Source organism: Herpailurus yagouaroundi, unplaced genomic scaffold (genome assembly GCF_014898765.1).
Source record: "Herpailurus yagouaroundi ecotype Mexico unplaced genomic scaffold, PumYag 181, whole genome shotgun sequence".
NCBI classification, from domain to species: domain Eukaryota; kingdom Metazoa; phylum Chordata; class Mammalia; order Carnivora; family Felidae; genus Herpailurus; species Herpailurus yagouaroundi.
In genome coordinates this window covers 29,928,038-29,946,940 of record NW_024412412.1, presented here as the reverse complement: position 1 = coordinate 29,946,940, position 18,903 = coordinate 29,928,038, and the positions used below count along the sequence as shown (strand labels likewise).

Below are 18,903 nucleotides of genomic sequence, written 5' to 3'. Positions count from 1 at the left end.
CCCCCCCCCGTCACTGCCAGCTACAATTATTAGTATTACCCAGTGACTGTTTCAGTGTTGGAGCAAAGAACCAAAGGGAAAGAGATCAGAACCACAGATGCAATGGAAAAGTTTGTATTTTCTTCCATGCTCTTTGTTATAGTTCACTCTATGTTTACAACTCGTAAGGAATGATTAATATGTCTGCAAGCCATTGACTGACTGAGAATTATATACAGAACCAGAATTACATAGTTTGTCATTTTACCCGTTATTTTTTGCAGCTTTGGAAACAGGAAACTTTGGAAAACTTCCTACTAAGGACAATGAAGTTTGACGTTCAGGCACAAAAAAGAGCTAAAGAATTATTCAATAACTACCCAGGTGAAAGATCAGTCTGAGAAAATCTGGATATGTTTTTTGGAGCTCTGATTTTCATTAACAGAAGTATTTTTAGGGGCTCCTGGGTGGCTCAGTTGGTTGAGTGTCTGACTTGGGCTCAGGTCATGATCTCACAGTTCCTGGGTTCAAACCCGGTGTCGGGCTCTGTGCTGACACCTCGGAGCCTGGAGCCTGCTTCAGATTCTGTGTCTCCCTTTCTCTCTGCCACTCCCCTGCTGGCGCTCTCTCTCTCTCAAAAATAAATAAACATTAAAAAAAAAGATGTATTCTTAAATTTTTTGTATTAATTTTTGTTGTCTTCATTTACCTCTTATACATAGCCACTAACTGAAATTTTTTGCATCAATCTGGCCATTTACGCTTTTTTTTTTTTTGGCGACTTATGCTTTTAATCAAGGCTGATCACTACCTAATTGATCAAGTGAACAGAATAACTCCTTGATCCCCTTCCCCATAGATGTGCTTCTTTTTGTTGATTTCATCCAGGTAGGATTTTTAAAATATCAACAAATGAGCCACTTCAGCTCTGTTTTGAGATACAATTCTGTTTAAATGTGCAATTATATCAGGAAGTTTAAGGAGCAGGTTAAAATAGGATACATAAGATGAAAAATTAATATGAATGTGAATTTGAATGTGCATGGAAGAAATGCACCAAAATAGTAAAAATATTGAAAATGATCTTCTCTAGTGGGGCAATTATGGGTTATTTATAGTTCTTGGTAGCTTCCAAATGTCTTGCAATAAACATATATTACTTTTATCCTCAGAAAAAGAAGTCAATTTTACAAGGAGAGCCTATAAATAAGCTTCTTAAGGGCAACAACCACTTCTATTCATCTTTGAATTCTTCACGCTGCAGTTTAATTGGAGAAGTGTTTTATTATTGTAAAAGCCACTTGATTACAACACAGCATTTGCCGCAAACAAACAGGCAATTAAAAAAATATATTGCAAAACGAGGTGATTGCTTATCAACATCTAAAAATTCCCCCTCTGCATTTTCCCTTCCATTATTCTCTTATTTCCTTGCAAACACCTTTAAAAGTTCTTCTTTTACTAACATGATAGATTTACAACCACAGGATCTCAGGATTAGAAGGGACCTTCAAGATCGGATATTCCAACATCATCTGGAATGATCCAGGACCCGAGATCCTCCAACAGTGGGGAATTCATTACCTTTCAAAGCCGTTCATCCTTGCAACTTTAGCAAAGGTAACAGCAAAATTGTTTGGTCTATTTATATTTCTTAAACAATTTTTTTTCCCCTGACAGAGAATAAAGATGCTTGGAGTGGGTTTAGTTTCATTTTCACGAACAACCACTCTACTGTACCGAACCAGCTCAGGGATGGAAATACCCACACGGAGCACTGCAATTTCCAAGGAAGCATTTACAGGGATATAACCATGCCTATTTCAAATACCTTACCCTACTGCTTACTTGGTTTTTCAACCGACGTCCAAGAGGACGCAATCCTCCATTTGAAAGTCACAAAATCGCTTGCATTTTTTAATGTTAAGCAAAGAAGAAATAATTCACCTACAAGTATAAAACGTAGCAGTTGTTGGCCACTCAAGAGTTTGTTATTTTTTGAGACACGAGCGCGGGGGAGCCTGGAGAGAGCCCTGCCCAGTGAGTGGTCTTCTAAGCAGGGCTAATCCAGACTCTGTTTTTCCTTCTCTGTGGGCCTCAGAACCTTTCATTGAGTTTCTTAGTTCAGCTGTTCTAATGGGTTGAGAGTCACCAGTCTGCTGTCTGACACGATTTTTAGAGCGTGATGAACAAGAAAAGAGGTTTGGGCTCACAATAAACACCGGAAGCTTCCCGGCCTCCTCTGTAGATACCTAATTTAACACACAGAAGGACTCTTAATTACCTCTATTTGGGTAGAATGGTAAGTTGCTACTGGAAGTCACTTGCAGTAGGGTTTATTTTCAAAATGAAGCAGCGAGAGAGGTTTTTCTTCCTTGGATAGAAAAAAGGTGTTTTAATTAGGACCCTGTCTCCACCTTATTCTTAGTTTTGTTTTTTTGGGTTTTTTTTTTTTTGGTTTTGTTTTTTTTGTTTTTGTTTTTGGTTAGGCTGCCATCATGTTATCAGAAACACTCAGACACTTCTTGTTAATATTGTTGGCTAAAAACACAATGCATCTTAACCCCCTGTCTCCCCTCTCCCCACCGGACACTCAAACCTTACCGGATGAAAATTTGTTTAATGAGACGACTGCCTAGCCCAGGACAGGCAGTTCTAAGAAACCTGGGTTGACAGTATGAAACATCCTGAGGGGGACATCAATAAGCGAAAACACAGGGGCGAATACACAACCTGGGCCACAAGGACGGAGAACAAGACCTGTTTAAAACACTTCTTGGGGCCATGCGCTTTGTTTTTTGCTTCCGAAGTCCTCATATCTCAGAATTTATTTTCTTGAAAAAGAAAGGATTGGCTCTGAAAGTTTTAAGGATGTTTATCTATAGCGTGATATCAACGAGTTCTCTGGCATGTTTCATAGGCTAAGCTAGGTGCTGCAATTCAGTTCCAGAAGGTCCTGGCAGACACTGTGTAGGGGTGCTTTCTACAAATAAAAATAAATTAAAAACAAATTAAGACAAAAAAGAGGAAAAGAAAAATTCCAGGAGTATTGGTGGTTAGAAAGAAAACTGAAAAGCAGGCGGCAAAACCAAATGTCAGGCAGGTCAACTGGAAATAAATCTAGCAAGGACTCAGCTTCCTACTGCAATGCTGTGGCCGAGTAATTAATGTTCCTACGACTTAATTCCACTAGGATTTGTTGGACATCTCAAGAGTATATGCTCATCACTGGGCTAGGCCCTGATGAATCATAGAGATAATCTGATCCCCATGACTGTTTGAGGGAGAAAATTGCTTTTTTTACATCGTGACTCAGGTTTTTATGTCTCAGCTGGATACATGTCTCTGATGAGTGAAATAATTATAGGGAGCACATACAAAAATGTAGATTTATGCATAATAAACCCTATTATATACTGATACTTCTTGGTTATATAGCACAATTGACACTTACCAGAATTTAGTCTAATTTTCTACCTTTTCAGAGAACAAGCTGTGGTAAAATATACATATTTTTTTATGTTTATTTTTGAAAGAGAGAGAGAGAGACAGCAGGGGAGGGGCAAAGAGACAGTGAGCCAGAGGATCCCAAGCAGGCTCTTGCTGTCAGCGCAGAGCTGGATGCAGGGCTCAAACTCAGAAACCGCAAGATCATGACCTGAGCTGAAGTCAGAGGCTCAACTGACTGAGCCACCGCAGCCGCCCCCGTGGCAAAAGTTTTCTAGCACCGAGGGAGAGTGATAGGTCACCCTACTCCCAGAGAATCAAAAACAAAAGCACTCCCTGTGTGTATCCCTTTGCCCTCATAAACCCTAGAGGATGTGGCTCAAGTTCAGGAAGGTGATCTCCGTAGACCCAAGTATGTTATGGCTGATCTTCCATTGTGCACGTGGGCACTCTACACTAATTGCCTTGAATTTGATATATAATTCCCAGAGACATTCCTGGAGTCAGTGGAGAGAGACAGCCTTTTCCTCTAGCAGCTGTGCATGAGCCTGGGGATGGGCCTGGGGATCCATTCTAAGCCAGGCTACCTGGGGAGAAGATCTTTAGAACATGGTTATATATCTAATAATATGAAGTTGACTGAACTGAAGGGAAAAGGAGTTTCTATTTTGTTTGTGCAAGAGAACATTCTGACTCTATCCTCCTGGCCTCAAAAATAAGTTCATCTGTTTCTTCTGTAGTCTCCTATTACAATAATGAAGGAATAAAGTATCTTATTCTACATGATAGGACTGATTAGGAAATTTATTTTATTTTATTTTTAAGTTTATTTATTTTGAGAGAGAGAGAAAGAGAGTGTGAGCAGGAAAGGGAAAGAGGGAGAGAGAGAGAGACAGAGAGAGAGACAGAGAGAGAATCCCAAGAATGGGGCTTGATCCCACAACCATGAGATCATGACCTGAGTCCAAAGCAAGAGTCCGATGCCCAACCGACTGAGGCACCCAGACACCCCAGGAAATTTATTTAAATACTAATTTTTAACAGACATGCCAGGATAATAGATTCAAATACTCATCTCCTTAAGTATGTCACAGGTGCTACGTGCTTTCATAAAATAAGACCAATTTTCTTGTGAATTGGTTCTTTATGATTAGTTCCAAAGGTGGTATTTGAGAGAAACTAAAAGAAGCTTCAAAGTAACCAAAATAATTGTGTTGGCATCAAATAATTGATCATCTGTATGGGTCTGACATTATGGTAGGCCTGTTAGGGATCTTTTCTACCTTATCTTCCCAAGATTTCTGTAGGGTAAGTATGGCTACTTCTATTATACAGATTACTTAGGAACTATACTATGGTTAGGCAGTGACTCCCCAAGAAAACGGAAGAAAACCAAATTAGTCCCCCTAAAACGTTTGTAAACATTGATGCTTGATTTGCAGTGTAATTCTTCTGATACCAGCAACACAGCATACCAAGAAGTACCGAGGATACAAAATCGAAGACTGGAACCTTTAGTGTGAAGTCACAACAGTAGGGCTGAGTGGTCCCACAACAAGATGGACACACAACAAGATGGACAAGCCCCCTTCCCTGAGGACACAATGGGTGTCCTTGCGCTCTGACATTCCCACCTTTCTCCATGTGACCATGAGTGACAAGAACCACACTCCTGCTCTGTATTTAGTACCAATGATACCAATGGAAGGCTTTGACCCTAACAGGTACTGAAATAACACCGATCCACTATTATCTACTTCAAGAATCACAAAGACTGACTCAAGAACAGTCCTTCAAGTCATAACGCCCTAGTACCTATTCATTCCCATGAGACACATTTCTAAAACTTGAGAGCACATCAGAATCACCCGGAGGACCTATTAAAACAAAGGCAGGCCCACGCCCCTAAGCTTCTGATTCAGTAGGTCTGAGGTCAGGCCTAAGAACTGGCATTTTTAACAACTTCCCAGGTGATGTTCATTCTGCTGATCGGAACTACATTTTGAGTTCCCGATAGGCATATACGATTTAACTGTATTTAGAACATCCGAAGTCAGAAATTAACAAAGAATGATGAAGGGAAGCAGAGAAGTCTTTCAATCAGGCTCCAAATACAATTTTTTTGGAAGAGTCTTGAAACACTAATCTCTTAAATATTAAAGTGGTAGTGATGACAACGTGTTGGATGAGCCAAAGTTTGGCTGTATTTTCCACTGGTAATATCTGCCAACTATTGTTCACTGAAAGCCTTTTACAGACATGTAGAGAACTAATACGAGTTATTAATTTAAATGTTTACCTTCTACTACTTAATATCTTTGACTGTCTTCAGCCCTGGGATCATGCAGTCTTGGTCCTTCACCAGGAACAAGCCTGGAAGTCTCCTTAGAAGAAGTGTGCCTGTCATGCCAGCCCTGGGCCAGGTGCTGGCCATTACCTTCAACTTTTTGAAGTGTCATTCTCACCCAGGTGCTACAGATTTCTGTGGCATCTGAGGCTCCTCCCATCCACCCATCGTCTTTCCACTTCTGCCTCCTTATTCCACAGATCATATGGTTAAGAGAACATTACTGAACAATTCATGGTCCTTCAAACAATTTCCTGGGGGTGCTTCCCAAATGGTCAGAAGTATAATGATCTCTCTCTTCAATGGTCTCATTTGCTCCTATATTTCACTTCACATGTTATGAATACAACTTCAAGAAGAAGATTACTTTAACATCCCCAGTCTTCCATGAATTCCTCTGATTTTCTTTGGCAATGCACTTGCTCAAATAGAACTTCTAGGCAAAAGACACTGCTGCATATTTTATCATGAAATCGAATTCTTCATTATTTAGTAATGTTCACATGGGGTGTTGAAATAAATGAAAACCAAATTAATCACACTGTATGTTCTTACACAGGACTTTTAAAAACAGGGTGAAATCCATCTCCCAAGAATCACGGAGTTTCACCATACTGAAAAATGAGACGAGAGCTTGAATTAAAAAAAAAAATATCTCCCCCTCTATTGCAGATGATAATGAAAAGTAAGACGAAAGCAATGAAATCAGAGTGAGTGGTGGATTGACACTGTTCATCATAAAATATTTGGGTGAAATAATAGAAGGCTCCCTCAGTCCTACTACAAACAGGGTCTGGGATTAAAACAAAAAAGTCAGGACACAATGGAAAAGGAAAGTGCGCAAGTTAATTAGCCAGCAGGATACTTTTCATTTGGGGGTAGACTGTGGTGCTGTAAGAAACCATGGGTCTCCAGAAAGATCCCTTCTAATGGAGCCCAACAATTAGAATCACGAGCTGCCTTTGTACCCGGCTACACAACCTCATGCCTTTAAAATAGATCTGTCACTAATGACTGAAGGCTGCATGCAATTTACCTCACTTCACAACCATCTGCTGAGTATTCTCAGTTCTGACTCTGGTTGAAAGGGACCTGTAACGAGGTTTCTGGGTAGACCCCCTCTCTTTAAAAGTCCGTTAGACTCTAATGTTTAGAGAAATGCTTCTGATCCACAGAAACCAGATTGTGTCCCCCAACAGATGCTGCGTGCTTTTCAGGGTCCGGTGGCACCAAATGCTCCACAAGGGGTCTCTACTCCAGGGGATGGGAAGATTGTCAAGCAGTCTTGAGAAGCTGCAAGGATAAAGTGGTACACATTTCCTTTGTTCTGGGATTTCTAAAATCTCATCTGGCTCTCATCTCTGGAATGGCAGCGCACAAAGACATTTATCACCCCTTCTGGAGTCAAATACTTACTCTACTTGGGAAGGAAACGTAGGGGATTGGAAGGGACCTGAAGAGATCATCAAACCCTGCCTTACAGCAAGAAGAAAGGAAACGAAACGAAACGAAACGAAACAAAACAAAACATAGTCTCCAAAAGTTTATCTTTTCAGATCAATTTCTCTCTCAGAAAACCTGAGAAGTCAAATGACTAAAAGTTAACATTCTGTGCCCCTCTGGCGTGTCTTTACACACCCTGCCAAAGTAGAAATGGAGCTACAGGGAGATTTAAATCCGGTCCTTAAATCTAATCTCGTTTACGCGCTCAGGGGCACATTTGAGGCAATATCATAACTGATTTTCAAACTGATTTTGGTTTTACTCTTTTTTTTCAAGTGTGAGAAAAAATATAATCCAATAGTTGGCAGGGGACATCACAGACTCTTACATGTTATTATTGGCAAGAATGGAAACTCAGAAATTCAAAAGAGGAGATTTTTTTTTCTTTGCCAATTATGTTCATTTGACAAAAATGTGTTCTATATGTTTTTAATAAAAAATGACTTTTTCACTTACTCCAGATTTTTCAGTCACTTTATTAATGTGTATCAAGCACCTGCTATCCACTAAATCTAGACAAAGGAAAGATGGTCTAGACTTAGCGTTAAATTTTGGCAATTTGGTAGTTGCTTGAGCAAATTAGGGTGCCTTAAATAAAACTGCTTTTATATTCTTTTGAGACTAAAAGGTAAAAGTGGCAAAGAACAAAAATAATTTCCTAAAAATAGACAGAGTATAATATTTCCCATCATAAGTTAGCATACCAGAAAAAGGCAAAAGGCAATCCCTAAGTCTCTAGCAGGACTTCATTCATTAATGTTACCCCCTTTCATTGGTGATCTGTTCTTGAAACTTCTGTCAATTCTGACTCCCTTCTCTCACATTTTCTCCATATAAGCCTCTTCCTAAATCGTGCTAATTCACATTTTGTCATTGTCTATTTCTTCTGCCTACTGATAGCCATCGTATAGAGATGTCCGATACCTTGTATCTGAGCACTTGAGCAGCCTAACTTTGTTTCTCCACTTCTCTCTCATTTTCACTGTGTTTTGCACAGAAGCCAGATGGTTTCCTTGGTGCTCTAGACTGTTTTTGTTCTGTTTACCACCTGAATCAAATACTCAAAGGGCTTCTCCTGAAGCTCTATGGTTCTGCCCACGCTGTCTTATGGGCAGAGGACATTTGGGGCAGTCATAAAAAACTGTGAAAGGGATGAAGTTATTTCTGGAGGCCCCTCCCCACCTTTTCTCCCCTTCACAGCAGCGAGAGGAAATTGACATGACAGCTATGCCATCCACCTGAGAGACCAGACATTCAGCCCTCCATACCTGTGCTAAAGTCAGAAATACAAAGAAGACTAGCCAGAGTCCCCGACCCTGCCTTCAAGGAGCTTCACAAGAGATCACTGTAAGTTTGCAGATGGAGAGAAGCACGTTCTAGAAAAGGCTTATAAGGAGCAGGATGGGGGCCTCAGACATAAGCAACTGTGGGGCATACTGAGCACGGGAAGTAGAAATAGTCACTTGGCTCTGAATCCAGGGTAAGGGACAAGAGGAGAATGCGAACATGACATTCGTGGTGAGAGAAGAGGTTGGAAATGGAGGCAGAGGTCAGATTACTTGAAATCCTTGCTAGCACGATAATTCTTTTGGTTTACTATGTGACTGTCTTTTTGGAGGCAAGAGGCGTGGAGAATCTGTGGGAGTCTTCCTAAAATATGTTCTAATCTCAGGGAGTAAACTGTTATCCCTCTGTGAACAAAGGGCACCTCCAGCCAGGCTGCAAATGAGGAAAAGCAAGATTTAGCCAGAAATGTATGGAAGATAATGGGACAGTGAATTACAAAAAGTGGAATCTCTGAGGAAAAAAAATGCTCTCTCATCTCCCTAGTCAACATACACACACACACACACACGCACACACACACACACATTCATACACAGTTACAGGCTCCCTTGGAGCTACCTCACTGTCATCCAGACATGAACTGAGTGTACCACATGCAAGGCAGGGGGCTGCAGGATGATGCCACTGAGACAGCCTAAGTCTCGCATTGCGCACCCTCCTCTCCCCTTAGATCAAGCACTTTCCCCAAATTAGTCATTTTGCCCCTTTGCCTTGCTGTAAATGGCAAGGGTCGCGTGCTAACACCGACCTGGCTTAGAGAACTCCTGATTGAGAAGAGGAATGTTTTTGGAGCTTTAGTTCAGCCCATCTGTCTGCAGCTGTTCCCGGCCCCCCCCCCCACTTCCATCCTCCTGTCTCAACACTCTAAAGAAGCCTGGGACCTTGATCTCACTTTTCCTGTTCCTTCCGCCTGCTCATGCATTTCCTCTTGTCAGGACTCTGCCCCTGCTCCTTCCTAGTGGATGAGGAAGGGACTGGGCTGGGGGACAGAATGACCCACAGCACCGGAGCCGTCCCTTCCTAATCACAGCAGAACAACAGACGAAGGTCCAGACAGGCTGCTTCTGGCAAGCAGGGCCCTCGGGGCACAGGGCCCTCAGCCTCGAGCTGTTTAGGAGGATATGGGAGCTTTTGGTTTTTGGCATGTGTCATCCATGTGCGAAGACTAAACGGGGGACACTCCAACACGGATGCTATTTACAGATACTGGAAACAAGTAAAACAAACCCAGGATTTGGGTTGGCTCTCTGAAGGCAATGCCAGTCACAACCATTTTCCAGATCTGTATTTGTACATGTAAGTATGTATCTACACATGATTTGTCATCTGCACACATATACATACATATAGCATAACTATTAGGTGCCTAGTGTGAGGCATGTGAGGATAAGGTGTAGTCACTGCTTTCAAGGAGCTCATCCTATGCGTGTGGAGACCAAGCGCAATGCGGAGGCTTGCTTCTGCCAGCCGGCACCCACTCACGCCTGCTCAGGAGAGCGGACGATATGCCAGCTTCTCTTCCCAACTCCCTGTTCAGTGACGTCACGTTGATAGTTTCGGCTGACCACGAGAAGAGTATTTATATACATCAGGGTTCTTCCTCCGGAGACCTGGTTATTATTTGACTATGCATATCATTAATGTGATAAATCAATTTTGTTGTGAATTTTATTTGATCACAGGTGCTTAATTCTGTTCACAGTCATACCCAGTCATCTGTTACTCACACAGCACCGTTTTTTTGTCTTCAAAGGAAGAGAGACGTGGAAAACTCTCATAGAGAATAAAAAAGAAACTCCCCGTCTTAGTATTCAGGGGTCTTGATGGCCTGATCCCAGCTCTCACACTCACTAGAACATTCAGGCTCACTTAGAGGTCTTCTTGATCCTCCCCTCCTTGCCCCAGGAGGGCCAGGCATTTCTCCTTGCTTGTGTTCCCACTGACACTGACACCTCTCACTGATGAGTGAGATGTGCCTCCCTATCCTCGTCCAACTCAGTCTTCAGGACAACTGGAAGACAACATCAAGACAATTTCCTGATGCAACAGAAAGTCCACCAGACCCTGTTCTAAGCCCTTTGTATCAATTTACTTAATCCTTATAGCAACTATTCCCAACTACTCTCAGCTCCATAGTAAAGATGACAAATGAAAGCAGAGAAAGTCATGCAGCTGTTAGTGGTAAAGCTGAGATGGGTATCGGTGCAGCCTGACTCCAGGCTCCATAAACCGAACCACTTTGCAAACGGCCTCTTAGACGGATGGGGCCTCGGGTGTGCCATCTTGGAGACCACAATCGTGCCTCCTTTTTATGACTCCCCACATTGCCTTGCGTTCGTAGTAATCGCTTCTGCCATCTTGCCCCATTGCCTCAAAGGCTGGGATTTGGGGGTCTGTTTCCCCCAGATGTATCCTCCTTGCATTGCGGGGCCTAGTGGGATTTTGTTCACTGATTCGGGTAATGACCTTCTTAAATCTTCCTCATCCTTTTTTCACCTCCTCTCTAAACTCACCAGAATTTTGGACATATATTGGACAGATCTCATGCATCCTTGATGGACCTTACAGAGATATCAAAAGTTGTATTTTTCTTTTACCAAAAACCAAATAATAATTAGAAAAAAAAATAAGTGAAGAGCTATAAAAGGCAACAATCCTCTGACCTCTGAGTGTGCCGCCCCTCGTTTGCACCACATCCCTGACTCTCCTCCCCTTTAAACTGTGACGAATAAATTGGGTTCAGTTTGTCCAATTTCAATGACTCCATTGCTTCCACAAGTTACAGAGACTGGGAACCTGTCTGAGATTCCCTGGCACCCAGCCAGGATCTGTCTCTCAAGTATTTCCCTTAAAATTATGTTTTATGTGAATTAGGTACAGATTTACAATTTATCTCAGTACCTTAGAGCATGTGGGCACAGCCCCTTGGTAAACAGATACCATCATGAGAACTCTTTCCAGTAGAATTCAGTACAACAGTACAACAGGGAGCTGAAATCACAGGTCTGAACAGGTAGCATTGGAGATAATTTCCAAACTCAATTACATTCTTTGCTGACGTGAATACACATACCCCTAAAAGGTAGTTTCAGTTGTGGGTGTCAAATGAAACCTAAAGTATATTGAGCATTGCTGATTTCCTTCTTTAATGTGAACTCATGAATATTTTGTATCATTTTAAGGTCAAAAGACAGTTTGGATGGTCCAAAGCTTGGCTCTCAATTACTGCTTCATTTGCCTGTGTTTAGCCATCACCGTGTCTCTATTCTTGTCTTCTTTTGTATATAAGCTACTTCTTTACTCATCTCATGGCCCATGGTTGACTGTTTCTGAGCTTCACTTTATAGGGCCACTTGATTTTAGGATATGATGATCTCGAGTAAACTTTGGGAAACCTTTGGTTTTGGTTTGTTTAATTCCCACTGATGGCATCAAATAAATAATACCTAAAAAAACAGCAGCCATGACCTCCTGGCATAGAGGAGGTCCTGCCCTACATAATAGTTTTTATGGTATTATATTGGTGTCCTAAAACATTCTGAATGCTGCATGGACCTTAAAGTGGTAATTGAACACAGTTAGCTCACTGCAAAAGGCCTTGGCCTGCAGAGACCGCTCCTGCTGAGAGTCACCTAAAAGGGCCCCCAGGCTGCAAAAAGGCCCCCCACACAGAAGGAGCCCACTGGGCAAATGCCTCCTTGCCTCAGGGCCAATCCTAGCCTGGCAGCTCATAAACACCATTAGCAAAGCCTACTGCTGAGTTATTATGCAGCACAAGGATGCTTGAAACTGCTGGTTGGTATTGTTGTTTTATCTCTTGCTTGCCTGGGTCAAAGTGGCAACATTCACTTGAAAAGATCAGGCAATTTCAACTCCTCAATTGTTGTGGAGGGTAAGAATTATACACAGATTTATTACATGTTGTGATTTTCCAAATCTCCAATGTGTCTATTGTATTGGACGGTGTCGTTGGTCAGGATAACTCAGCAAGCTAAGCAAAAAGGAATAGAGTGGAACAAAGTTATCCCTATTAGGATTTTTTACAAGATTCAAACCAACAACTAAACTGAGACATTTTATTCCCTACACTGTACAGGGAGTTAAACCACATACTATAAGAGACCAAAGACTAAATTAATCACTCTTAACCATCCAGCCCTACTTTTAGGATTCAGTGTTTCTTTTTATCCTTTCTTCCTCTATCACTGTCCCACCTCACCTACTCCTAAAAGTCATTAAAAGTTGAGATGTTTAAATGGCAACTGAGAGACACAGACGGTAACATTAAGCCAACAGTTTTTTTTTTTAAACATAGACATCTAGTGTTTTGTAATCATAATATTATGATTATGCTCTTGAAATATGACACTATCTTCCAGGGTCTTTCCTGTTAATCTACCTTTCTATCACCTGATCCATGACATTCATATGTGAAAATCTAAATGGAACATTTAGGACATGAGTTTCAGTTCTGTTTTATTTCTAGGGAGAAAAAAAGTTTCTGAGGAAATGACCCAATAATCCTACATTGTCACATTCATTAGGGCTCAGTGGTGTTGATGACGCTAAACCACTCCTGCAGAACTGGAGTTTGAGACTTATTCTTTATGGGTCGAATGCGATGAACTCTCAGTGGTAGTTGCTGACCTCTGATTCATGCCATCTTGCAGCCGGCTTTCCGGAATGAGAGCATCCTTCACGGCTTTGTTCTTTCCTTGTGTAGACCTTGAAAAGCTGAGGAAACTTCGCGGAGGGATGGGTCTCAGTGAGGCGATCGGACTTGTTGCTGGAATGAATATTTAACTTGATTGGCTTTCTGCTTCCATAATCATCAATCCTCCCCTGGAATTGTATTCACATTTTATGAACTCTCTGTCTCTTCGGCTCCTTTGATCTACAGACATTGTCTTCCAGTTGGGCATTTGCCTGCCTCCCAACTCATCAGCCCCGGAATCCATCTAAATAATGTGCTACATAAGAACTTAGTGTTTCCCAAATAACAAAAGATGGATCTGAATGCTTCAGTGCACCGTGAAAGGCTGTTGAAACCATCAATCTTGCTGGCTCTTGTAGAGGTCAAGAGACGGCAGGGCCAGCTGGCCAATCAATTAACCACGAAATGCAGTTTGGAGCTTAAGAAAAGCTGCCCTGTGTTATTTTTTCCAACAACATAACTGTCAATATTTACAGCAGGTCATATATAAAGACTGAAGGAAATGAGGGGAGTTACTATAGAGAGTAGCAAAAGCCATAATCACTGGTAATTCTCATGTGTTGCCAAAAAAGTCAGTCCTACAGAACAGATAGCTTCTTGCATCAAAATGAACATGGAAAATATCTTATAGACCCTCTAGAAAAGAAATGGCCTGGTGCCCACCCATAAAAGTTTATGCTCATCTTTGTCCACAGTCATCATGGATGCCTCAATATAAGTCAGAAGGAAACGTCCCCTTTGCCCTCCTGGAATGAAACTTTTCTGTAATCGTATGGGATCCATGGTATTCTTAGTGCCCGTGAGCACATAAAGGAGAAAACGTAATTCATTACCTGATAGCTTATGAGAGAAGATAGCACCAGCAGAGAAGACCCTGGCAGAATGAATTATTTCTTTCATACATGACCCTCTGCTCTCTTAGGTCCAATTCTAAAATTCTGCACATGCCTCGCTCTTATTCTCCATGCAGTTGGTTCTTCATTTTTCCATTTGTCCTCGATTGCACAGAGAGAAAGAAGTATCTTTTTCAGCAGACTTTCCTTTTTCCACAATTTTGGTCACATACGTTTTTCAATTTTAGTATATGTGCTGCCGAAGCGAGCACGGTCACATACGTTTTTCAAATCAATTTCCATTTCCCTGATTTCCACACGCTGGGGCACAGAATACGTTTTCCACTCTTCAGGATCCTGATGGTACCCGTTCAATTTTTACCATTCCTCAACAATACCTGCATGTTTGTCTTCATTTTTGAAAACAGAGATTAAAAACCAGAGAGCAAATTGAGATAACCCACTTAAATCACCTAACTTAATGCCTCGTCTATAACAATCAGTAAGTGTTCTGTGACATTAATGATTATTATTGTCAAATGATTTAACTGGCCTAAGATGGTGCCAACTGTGACAGAACCAAGATTTGAGCTTAGATTTATTTAACACCTAAGTCTCATTTTCCCCCAACTGCCACACTTTCTCAGTCAGCAGTACATTTCTTCTTAAACCAGGAACGAATTACAAGTAAAAAGATGGAGGTATTAGAAGAAACTTTCTAAGGAAGAGGTCAAGCAGTGGTGCCCAGGGACCTTTGGAGAGATGGCAGGGGCAGAGGAAGCAGCTGACGACCCTTGGGGTTTTTAACAAGGTGACGAGGAAGGTCCAAGAAGCAGGGAGGGAGAATTACTGCCAAAAAATTAAAGATACTGGATTTCTAGGGAGGGAAACATTGTTATCATTAAGTCTTCTCAGTGCTCTGTGCCACTGGAGAGCAATTTTGTGTGCTTTGCATGCATAAACCAATAATCCTCACAAAAATCAAATGAGACAACATTTGTAGAGCACCTTGTATCATCCCTGCCACACAGGACCTGTTCTATAATGTAAAACTGCAGCCATGGAAGCAGGAAGAGCACTGAAAACAGTTACTGGGAAGAACCAGAAGAAGGATCATTGGCACCTGGTAGGGAGGGGAATATTTTGGGGAGTATCTTTGTGACTCTAGAATAGAGACTTCGTGAGAGAGCGTGTGAACTTAGGATTCTGGAATCTGCTTTCTAATGTTATCAGTCTCCTTACCTCCCCAAAAATCTCTTCTTCTCATCATAGTCATTCCTCAAGCCAGAGAATGCAAGGAGTTCCCAGAATGTTTTGAGGGATGAGCAAGACTGTTAGATTAAGTGTACAGATACTCAAGATTACTCTTCTAAATAAAATTTTTATTTTAATTTCACATGATTCTTTTACCTAGAATATGAGAGAACATGTCTGTGTTCATCAGAACTGTCCTCTGTTACAAATGTACAGGAATATATTACTATAAATGCATTTGGTAAGTAACTAAAATATATATACATATATAACGAAAAGGCATCTCAGTAGGTTTGTGTCCAGGGTAGGATGCCAAAAAAGAACATATATGAATGGAAGGCCAGGGTGTTATAAGCCTGAGGAAACCATTGAAGATGGACTGACCAAGCTTCTCAGTAATCAGGTACATGAGGGTCAGAGGACAACAGGTAGATTTGGTTGGGTCTAGAATCCAGGATGAAACCAGAAAATGAAAGACCGAGCATTATTAAATACTATATTATCATGGAAAGAATCTGATTGTGACTTTGGCTTTCTAGTCCAAGATTTGGGGTTATTTACATATTTTAAAGGAAAAGATGACTTTTAGTTCTAGGGCTTTAGTTTCCTCATCTGTAAAATTAACAACCAAATTCGATGTCACTTGCTAGATTGCCTCTAAAGACCATTCCTGTACACTAAGGAAAATAAAATTTAGTGAGTATCCTGTGTGCAGAAAATACTGTCTTTTTTTTTCAAATAGTGATAGTAATAAGCAGGTGGGTACTAACCACCCATTTATCCAGCCCTTCTGTGTACTAGGGTACACATGTAATGTGTCATCTCTAATGCCTTCAACAACTCAGTGTGACAAAAAAGGTTCAGTCATGATGTAGCTTGTTTAAGGTCAAAGTGGATTCAAACTCATCTTCAAAGACTTCATTCTTTCTCCTTTATCCTATAGCCTAAATTCCCCCACCCATTTGTCATTAATAGACTTGTATCTCCCAAGCAGCAGAGGGACAAAACACACAGAGGGAACACTCTCAGAAGTCCGAGGAGAAACTGGTAAGTAGCAGAATTGAAAAGGAGAAGTCATTTGACAAATATGGACTTCATGTGTCATCCTCACCAGATGGCTCTCACTTCCTCCCACGCAGCCTCAGCATTTCTCTATGGTGCTGGGGGGGGGGGGGGGGGAGGCGGGGTGGAGGAAGAAGGGAGGCCAAAACAAAACAAACAACAATAAAAATCCTACTAAGGTGCATATTGCAAATTACAAAACATGACCCCAGATGTTCCATTTGAGCCTCCAGAGTAGCTATGATTATGTTCACCTAGAAGTGAAGAAACCTTGGCCAGAAAAATCAACTCTCACTCAAGGTCACAAAAACAGGCCTCCAGAGAACACAATCTTCCAACTCTTTTTGGTGTCCTTTACACTATTTCAGCAAAGAAAACTGCATTAAAAGAAGATGAATGTGTACTAAATATATTTCATTGAGGACTGGTATGAGAGGAAATCAAGGATAAAGGCCGAGACCTCAAGGTCAGAATCTTAGGAAATAACCTCCTACTTCTTTCTCTCTACACCACAATTTATCCCTTGGTAAGCCATGTGGAAATTACAGTGACTTTTTAAAGCAGTGGAGATACCTGATGGGATGTTACCTGGACAAGTTCAATCATGTGCCTGTAAGGGAAAGCATGAGAGTGTGTTCATGGGCACTTACGACCAATTTCTCCATTCTTTCTCATTGGTAGCTTTCTGTTCATATCTAGTCTCCAAATTTTGAGCATCATCCCTAAAGCTGGCCATAAAATAGTCAAATAACTATCTAGAACTTAAAAGTGTTAATAAAATCATCCCCCCCCCCCACACACACACTTTTTGGAGCTGAGAAGGTAGGTTGACTCAAGAGAAGACTTTCAGCAACACAATCTTTTTTTACCCCCAATACGATCAATGTTAACTATTTAACAGTACAGAATCTGTCTGATGGGATGTTTTTTCGATTAAAAAAGAATAAGCCTTTGTTTTCAAATGTTTTTTGCTTGTTTCAAATCTACTAAACCCAAGTAGATTCTAGTTGGATCACCTCTTTTGAGTAAAAAATGAGCACTTCTGGGGCGCCTGGGTGGCTCAGTCGGTTGAGTGTCCGATTTCAGCTCAGGTCACGATCTCACAGTTCGTGAGTTCGAGCCCCGCGTCAGGCTCTGGGCTGATGGCTCAGAGCCTGGAGCCTGCTTCCGATTCTGTGTCTCCCTCTCTCTCTGCCCCTCCCCCATTCATGCTCTGTCTCTCTCTGTCTCAAAAATAAATAAACATTTAAAAAAATTAAAAAAAAATGAGCACTTCTAAATGCAGTCAAGAAAGAAGGGTACATTTCACTGGCCTGGTACCATAACTGATGGTGACTGATCAATAACCACAACCTTCATATCAGAAAACTCAACTCAAAACAATCCACCAAAAATGCAAATGGTGACAAATTATAAAATGTAGGGAAAAAACACTCACTTGGGTACAAGGAAAAGTGATTAGAAAATGGGTTTTCTGAAATAAAAGAAGCATCAGGTCAAGACAGTGTGCCCTTTCATCCACTGTGTCTCAGAGATGAAGAATTCTATTGTTTCTAAAAAAGATAATTGAATAGAAGCAAAGATAAGCCTATCGATCGGAGTCAAACTAAAACAGCTTGCAGAGAAATAGCTGTCTGCCTGTCTATAGGCGGCAATGCCTCTAAGTGTTGGTGACATCTGTAAAGATCTAATGAGGGCAAGGAGACAGGTTATAAAAGATTCCTAAAAGCGATTCCTAAAAGCAAAAAAAGAGATTCCTAGAAGCAGCATGGTGGCAAGTTAAATAGTGTGTCAATCAACAAAGCAAAATTTCTAAAATAATTCAAACTATACTTGAGTTCATCTCTTTAAGATCCAGCTCATTAAAAATCAAGACTCATTCTTACTGCAGTTGGTAGATCTTTCCAAAGGGTGGTGAGAACTATTTTCAAAGCAAGGAAAAAGAAAAAAGAAAAAAAAAAAAAAAAAAAGAAAAAAAAAAAAAAAAAAAAAAAAAAGAAAAGAAAGGAAAAACATTTAAAGCAAATGGCTAAATGCAGAAGGAGGCAATTCTCTGTTTTGTGGTTTGTGTGATGGAACCAAGAGAAAGTTTTAGAAAGAATTTTACCATTGGAATGGCAAACTATTTCATTAACTAGGGATCACTGGCAATGTGAAGTGAATGTGGCACTTGTTGTTTCCTTAAACTGTGGAGTATTTTCTTTGCTGAGGAGAGATCCAGTAAGGTACATCTCACAAATATTAGGACAAGGTTGGCACCCTCAAACACAAGTAGTGTGTTTCCAACCTTCCCGCCCTCTCTCAGACTCCCATCCCAAAGGAATTCTAGTTTTTATATTCTGTTGGGAGGGGGGAAAGTACTTATGACCGCAAAAAAAAAAAAAAAAAAAAAAAAAAAAAAAAAAAAAAAAAAAAAA

At 40.9% G+C, this 18,903-nt stretch overlaps 1 protein-coding gene and 1 long non-coding RNA gene across 8 annotated transcripts in view; one reads left to right on the top strand and one right to left on the bottom strand.

Annotated features, from left to right (window-relative positions):
* Positions 1-1,343, top strand: part of LOC121039805 (uncharacterized) — a 26,612-nt gene extending 25,269 nt beyond the window's left edge. Inside the window, exons 3-4 of one of the 2 annotated variants that reach the window (XR_005794999.1) lie at positions 264-363; positions 1,152-1,343. This is a non-coding gene — a long non-coding RNA (uncharacterized LOC121039805). Of the gene's footprint in view, positions 1-263; positions 487-1,151 lie in introns of those variants that run through there. The other variant, XR_005794997.1, reaches the window with a different exon arrangement.
* Positions 1-18,903, bottom strand: part of NRG1 (neuregulin 1) — a 1,118,472-nt gene that overhangs the window by 273,011 nt on the left and 826,558 nt on the right. The window lies entirely within an intron of this gene.